Source organism: Coffea arabica, chromosome 7c (assembly GCF_036785885.1).
Source record: "Coffea arabica cultivar ET-39 chromosome 7c, Coffea Arabica ET-39 HiFi, whole genome shotgun sequence".
In the NCBI taxonomy this organism is placed as follows: Eukaryota; Viridiplantae; Streptophyta; class Magnoliopsida; order Gentianales; family Rubiaceae; genus Coffea; species Coffea arabica.
In genome coordinates, this window is record NC_092322.1 from 16,913,591 (window position 1) to 16,919,590 (window position 6,000).

Genomic DNA, 6,000 nt, shown 5'->3' on the forward strand with positions numbered 1-6,000 from the left:
CATAGTTTATTCTTGAGAGATCAAGATCAAATGGAGGCGAATAAAGGAGCGCACAATGAGAAGATTGGAGCAAGCAACTGAGAAGTTTTCTTACTCTTTTTCTTATCTTTGTAGCAACCCTTTGAATTCATGGTTTTAATTTCCAAATCATGTTGAACTAAATTGTTTCTAGGATTAGAGTTCTTATGAAGGAATTTGATTAATTTTTTAGTTTAATTTCTTGCTTTTTTGCTATGATTTATCTATCTTGATTTTAATTACGTGTTTATGCTTGGCCACCATAGATATGCTCTTAGGGTTTATATTAAATTGAGAAATGAGATGTAGCCATGCACTAGATAGATAAACATACTTAACTTAATCATAAGAGTAGGTTAGAATTTGTATGACATGCTTGAATTACCAAGATTTTTAAAGGATTTAATTGAATATTTGCGATCTCAAGAGAGACGTAGGATTTAATTAGACACACTTTAGATGTATCGAGAGATAATCTAAAATACAATTGTGTGATGCATTCATGATTTGTCAAGAAATTAACTAGATAATTGATTCAAATTCTGGATTAAAATGTGAAACCCTAGACTTGTGTCTGTTGTTTTCTCACAACTACTCTATTTGAACTTAATTATTCCTTTATTGTTTAGTTAGAAAAAACCACTCCTTGAATTTAAATTTTGTTATTTTAGAATCATTAAAGTAGAAAATTAACCTGTCCATATGGGTTCAACCCTAGAATATTCCAGGTAAATTATTTCTATGATCGACCCTGTGCGTTTGCATGAAATCATCGATCAAGTTTTTGGCACCGTTGCCGAGGACGACAATTAATTTGCATACTTTAGTTATTATTTGTACACACTCTTAATCTTTTGTTTGTATTTTCTTTGCTATTTTGTAGACATCTATTTCCTTGGAGTTCAATAAATCAAGAAATTCAAACAAGTTCGAGTTGGCAGTAGATACTAGAAATAATGTAGGATTTCGTTTGAAAGACATCCAATGCCCAATAATTACAGCACCTCCTTATTGTATTCGGCTAAGTGAAGAGGCTAGAAATTATGAGTTAAAGACCATTCACTTCACCATGTTTCCATCTTCTCATGGTCTTTCTAATGATGTTCCTCTCTCCTTTATTCGTGAATTCTATTAGGTGGTACAAACTTTTCCTTTGCATGGGATTACCGAGGATGATCTTCAAATGAGGTGCTTCCCATATTGCAAATTCAACAACCATGAATTCGCCAGAGGGGTCTTTGAGAACATGGAAAGATGTTTGTAATTTTTCATGACAAAGTACTATTCACCTCAGATGACACTTGATTTTAGGAATAAGAGTTGCACATTTGCTTAAATGGAAAGGGAACCGATTCATGAAGCCTGGGAGCGGTTCAAGCTATTAATTGCTCAATGTCCTCATCATCAATATCCTTTGACATTGCAGGTATAATTCTTTTATGACGACTTGACATTTACAACACAAATTATGGTGGACATTGCAGCTGAAGAATATATTGGAGGTAAAATCCCCGAAAAATCGATTGCAATATATGAGTTGCTCTCTAGCAATTCACAACAAAAGACAGTTCAAGGTAGAATAGTAGTTGTTCATGAGATAAGTACGTTAGCGGAATTGGGTTCACAAGTTACTGAGTTGAATCATCAAGTACAAGTGTTATCACATTGTATAACTCAACCACAAGACCTATATTCATATGGAGCTTATGGTGTCCAAGAAGGTCATGACTCTAGCGCATATAGTTTTGGATGGAACAATCACCCTAATCTCTCATGGAAGGCTCCAAGAGTTGGACTTGCTCCACCACTAGAGTCTTTCAATCACCAATAGGGGCCTCAAGGTCAACCTCTACCTACACAAGAAAGAAATCCCAGTATGGAAGAGATAATGTTGCAGTATATGCAGAAAAAGGATCAATTGGCTCAACCGCAACAAGTATCTATTCATAAACTTGAGAAGCAAGTAGACTAATTATCTATGGCATTGATTCAAAGGGAGCAGAGGGGATTGCACAATAATATAGTGGTGACTCATATGGAGTTCACTATGGCATTAGCCCTTTCTTCGGAAAAGGTGTTAGTTGATCCTATTGATGACCCGAAAAATATACTCAAGAAGGAAGGTGTAGTAGATGACAAGAGAGCCGAAACTCAAGAGGAGATACATAGTTTGGGCAAAGAATTTCGAGTTGAAATCAATCCATTAAGGTGCCTGAGGTTAAAGCTTATGTGCCACCCATTCCCTTTCCTCAATGGTTGAAGAGTCCTTATCAAAGATTTTTAGAAAGGTTATAAAAGCTACACGTGGATATTCCAGCTACCGAAACTATTGCAAATATGCCCTTCTATGCAAAATTGTGAAGGAAATTATGCAGAAGATGAAGAAATTAGAGGCATTTGCAAGAGTTTCACTTACCGAGGAGTGTAGTGCAGTACTTCAAAATCATCTTCCTGTCAAAATGAAGGATCCAAGGAGTTTCACAGTTCTATGTTATTTTGAGAATATTTTAGTCGAAAGGTGCTTGTGTGACCTTGGTTCCAGAGTTAATATAGCCTTTGTCCTTTTTTAGGGAATTAAAATTTGCTCAGCTCACACATACAACAGTGACTCTACAACTGGCAGATCGTTCAATTCGATATTCTGTTAGTATTGTAGAGGACATGCTTATAAAAGTTGGTAAATTTTATTTTCCTGCAGATTTTCTCGTCTTGGATATGAAGGAAGATATTAGATGCCTGGTAGAAGATTCTTAGCCACGGGAGGGGCGCTCTTATTGATGTTCCTGGAGGGAAACTTAGTTTAAGAGTGGATAAAGATGCACAAGAGTTTAAAGTTTTTGAAACAATAAAGTGTTTCTCATATGATTAGTCTTGTTATCATCTTGATGTTATTAATACTATTTCTAATGAAGTGTATATTCATGAGTCATTATTTGATCCATTAGAAGATGTCATTGCTTCGGGTGAGGATGAAAATATGAAGGCCATAAATGTTTTGAGCATGGAACAAAATCTAGTACTTGCACTCCTGCAGGATCTTCGCAAGTATGCTTATTGTGAGGTACGGAAGCGCGATATAGCTGTGGAGGAAGAAACTAAGTTGTTTCCTTAGCCATACCTTGGGAGCCTTCCAAAGTTTAATGTGGAAGCAATGAGACAGGCTAAAACTTTTTATCCTCCTTGAGCTTAACTAGCCTTGTCCGGCTGAAGATATAAAACTTAGTGCTTCTTGACAAGCAACCTGAATTTCTTTTTATTTTCATTTAATATTTTCCTTATTTTTGGGATTAATGGTGGTGTTTATTTCCTTACAATTTTATTGCTTTCTAGTTTGGGTTATTAGGTGATGTGTTTAACCCTTATTTATAGTGTTCTCTTGTTCATTTAGGTTGGCAGGATGGCTTCCTGAGCTTGACTATTGGATGGTAACGGACAACTTCTCTCACCCCACTTGGTTTTTGGCACTCCAATTGTTATCAAGGGAGTTTTACTTTCATCTCTTTTCTTGTTATTCTTTCTTTATTTTATCCTCAATATTAAAGACAATGTTGTCTTAAGTGTGGGGAGGAGTAAATGGGTGAAGTGAAATTTTTAAATTTTTGGGCTAAATTTTTTCAAAATTTTGTTGTTGATTCCCTTATTGGCAATGGCTTATATTTCAAGTATTATTATTATTATTAAAGTTTATTTGTATGAATGTGTTAAGTGTTAAATGATGTTGCTTTACCGTGCTTTTTTGATAAATATTTGGTATTTTGAGACTTTTTCAAATTTTGACTAATTTTTCTAGACTTTGTAAATATTTTTCTAGCATTTTTCTTGTGAATTTGGCCTAATTATTAATCTTAATTCTACATATTATTGGGATATTAAGCAAGGTTTTGTGTTTTTATTTGTGCTCATATTCTTATTTTATTAATTTGAACTATACTCGGCTGGTTGTCATTGCCTAGTAACCGAAGGTCTTCACCTAAAGTGTTGACTTTCGCATTAAAAAATGACTATAGCTATGAGTGTGTGATTCTTTAGCAGCGAAAGTTGAGTAACCAGGTTCTTTCATTTGGGAGATGTTAGAGTTTGCTCAAAAGGCTTAAACGGCTAAGAATTAAGTGTATTCTCCTTGTTAAAATGTGAAAAGGTTTAAGTGTGGGAGAAAATTGAAAAAAAAAGAGAAAAATAAAGAAAAGAAAAAAAAGGAAGGAAAATATTATAATAATAACCTGTGGATCCATGTGGTTATATGTTTGAGATTTGGATTAATAGTTGAACCATTTGCAAGGAAATGCTTGTTAAATAGTTTATATTCCTAATTTAGTTAGGTAGAGTTGAAAGGGTTTATGGCATTAAAAGTTCGAATAAGCGCCCCTTTCGTTTTCACTATTGATATTCGACACTTGTTTAGAATGGTTGCTTTAATAATAATAGTCTTGAATATAGTAATTGTTTGTAGTTAATAGGTTTGTTCTTGTGCTTGAGTACAAGCATGAATTAAGTGTGGGGAAGTTTGATACGGCGTTTTTTGTATTACGTTTATATGTATAAGTTGCCAATTAACTATATTAGTTTAACTTGATTTTGAATAGAAACTACTTGATTTTGCTCTTATATTGTTCTAATAAGTCAAAAGCTTAACTAGAGAGAAAATGAACAAAAAATGGGGCGTGGAGATGCAATGGAAGAACAAAGCATGAAGTGAAAGAGGTTTCATAGGATTGATAAGTTTCAGTATTTTGGCGGTAACTTGAGCTACACAAATCGGATTGAGATGATTCTTAATTCAAAGTTATAAAAATCAAAGTTTGGTTCTCACGTTTTCATAGTCAAAAGTTCAAATTATTGAAGTATAGTTACGCTGCAATGCTCTTACGAACAAGTTTCAGTATTTTAGGCATATCTCAGTATCTATACCTCCAAATGACATGATTCTTGAGGCGTTGGAAAGCTGATTCAAAAGCTACAACTTTTATGTTGAGCAAGAGCTAATTCAGCGTCTTTAATGGAGATTTTTGGCATTGAAGTTTATCTGCATATTGATCCAAAGTAATCCATTCGCAAATCTTCAATAACTTGCGCCAATGTTCACGCCGGAGTTTTTCTGGTCAAGTCACCTAATAGAACATCGAAGCCGGAGTTTAGGCCAATGTTTGCACTGGTGTTCATCTAGAAAATGCATGAAATTGTCATTTTTTAGCTCCAATAAGCCCAATCCTACCCTGTTTTGGAAACTACTTGAGAAACTATAAATAGAAGCTATCTAGGACGTTTTTAGGGGTGGAAAACATTAGTCTAGGTTAGTTTTAACATCTTTCCATTGTTCATTCTTGAGAGATCAAGATCAAATGGAGCGAATAAAGAAGCGTACAAGGAGAAGATTAGAGCAAGTAACTGTGAAGTTTTCTTACTCTTTTTCTTATTTTTATAGTAGCTCTTTGAATTCATGGTTTTAATTTTCAAATCATATTGAACTAAATTGTTTCTAGGGTTAGGGTTTTTATAAAGGAATTTGATTAATTTTTCTAGTTTAATTTCTTGATTTTTGCTATGATTTGTCTATCTTGATTTTAATTATGTGTTTATGCTTGGCCATCATAGACATGCTCTTAGAGTTTGTATTGAATTGAGAAAGGAGATACAGTTGTGCACTAGATAGATAAACATACTTAGCATAATCACGAGAGTATGTTAGGATATATATCACGTGCTTATATCACCAAGATTTTTAAAGGGTTTAATTGAATACTTGCTATCTCAAGAGAGACATGGGATTTAATTAGGCATACTTTAGATGTATTGAGAAATAATCTAAAATACAATTATGTGATGTGTTCATGGTTTATTAAGAAATTAACTGAATAATTAATTCAAAGTGTAGATTAAAACGTGAAACCTTAGGCTCGCATCTATTGTTTTCTCACCACTACTCTATTTAAATTGATTATTCATTTATTGTTTAGTTAGAAAAAACCACTCCTTGAATTTAAA

At 33.7% G+C, this 6,000-nt stretch overlaps 1 non-coding gene across 1 annotated transcript; it reads right to left on the reverse strand.

Annotated features, from left to right (window-relative positions):
• Window positions 1-1,321: 1,321 nt before the first annotated feature.
• Window positions 1,322-1,428, reverse strand: LOC113700257 (small nucleolar RNA R71). The gene has a single exon (XR_003450600.1). It is a non-coding gene; the product is annotated as a small nucleolar RNA R71 (small nucleolar RNA).
• Between the last annotated feature and the right edge of the window lie 4,572 nt (window positions 1,429-6,000).